Consider the following 1,277-nt stretch of genomic DNA (forward strand, 5'->3'; position numbering starts at 1 on the left):
TAATTACTGTGTCTCCTTAGCTTTCTCTAAGCTATGAAAATTCTGCCAAGGCATTGTTAGGTAAAATTGGCCTTTTTTCCCTTGCCAGTGTATTGCATTAAAGAATACAATGATCACTGCCTTGAATAGTGTTAAGGCACAAAATATACCTCTAATTGACTTTTTGTTGTTGTTGAGATGGAGTCTCGACTCACTGCAACCACTGCTTCCTAGACTCAAGTGATTCTCCTGCCTCAGCCTCCCGAGTAAATGGGATTACAGGTGCGTGCCGCAACGCCTTGCTAATTTTTGTATTTTTAGTAGAGATGGTGTTTCACTATGTTGCTCAGGCTGGTCTCAAACTCCTGACCTCAGGTGATGCTCCCGCCTCGGTCTCCCAAAGTGATGGGGTTACAGGTGTGAGCCACGGTGCCCAGTCTATAATTGCTTTTATGCAATCAGTGAAAATGGACACAATGGAAAAGGCAAATAATGCTTTAGTATGATTATGAAAATGACCTCATGGACCTTCTGAAAGAGCCAAGGCACTCCCATGGGGCTATGACCATAACATACAAACTCCCCATAGAAGTAGAGCTGCTCAGATTCTGCTTTTTGGCATTAACGTGCTAGGCTTGATGCAGCAACTGTGACTTCTGGGGCACGTCTATTCAAAACTCCTTGGGGATGAGCACAAATTCCACCCAGATGAAGTGCCAGAGCCAGGAGCCCATGGAAGCAGCCATGGCACCTTCCCAGGAACCTCCACTTCAGTACCAGTATCCCAGGTGCCCCGGGCTTTCTGCTGCCCAAGGCCACACAAGGGGGACCCCTGATGCGCAGAGCAACTTTGCAGAATGGTGCAGAAGAGCAAACCTGCCTCCATCATTCCTGTGCTCACCACGGATACAACTACAGGAACCCAAAGGACAAACCCCGGGGGTGCTCCCAGGCTGCTTTCTCCTGGGCAATGCCCTGCCTCCTGCTCTACAGCGAGTACCCTGCATCTTGGACTTTTCTGTCTTTTCTTCAGTATTTCATTTTCCAGAACACAGCAGCAGGTTATCCGAGAAAGGAATTGTGGACAGTGTGAGCATGACCATGAAAATGTTCAGTGTGGTAGGTAGGGGAATCATGGTTTCACAGGAGGCTCCTGGAGGTAGAACACCTTAAAAGCAAGAAATAGGCAGGGCGCGGTGGCTCACGCCTGTAATCCCAGCACTTTGGGGGGCCGAGGCGGGTGGATCACGAGGTCAAGAGATCGAGACCATCCTGGTCAACATGGTGAAACCCCGTCT

At 49.0% G+C, this 1,277-nt stretch overlaps 1 protein-coding gene across 2 annotated transcripts in view; it reads right to left on the reverse strand.

Moving 5' to 3' along the window:
* Window positions 1-857: 857 nt before the first annotated feature.
* Window positions 858-1,277, reverse strand: part of RBBP8 (RB binding protein 8, endonuclease) — a 131,088-nt gene continuing 130,668 nt past the window's right edge. For both annotated transcript variants that reach the window (XM_037728057.1, XM_037728053.1), the window contains one exon: window positions 858-870. The gene's annotated coding sequence lies outside the window, so the exon portion shown is untranslated. The remainder of the gene's footprint in view (window positions 871-1,277) is intronic.

The sequence above is a fragment of the Cebus imitator genome, unplaced genomic scaffold (genome assembly GCF_001604975.1).
Source record: "Cebus imitator isolate Cc_AM_T3 unplaced genomic scaffold, Cebus_imitator-1.0 Scaffold12, whole genome shotgun sequence".
NCBI classification, from domain to species: Eukaryota; Metazoa; Chordata; class Mammalia; order Primates; family Cebidae; genus Cebus; species Cebus imitator.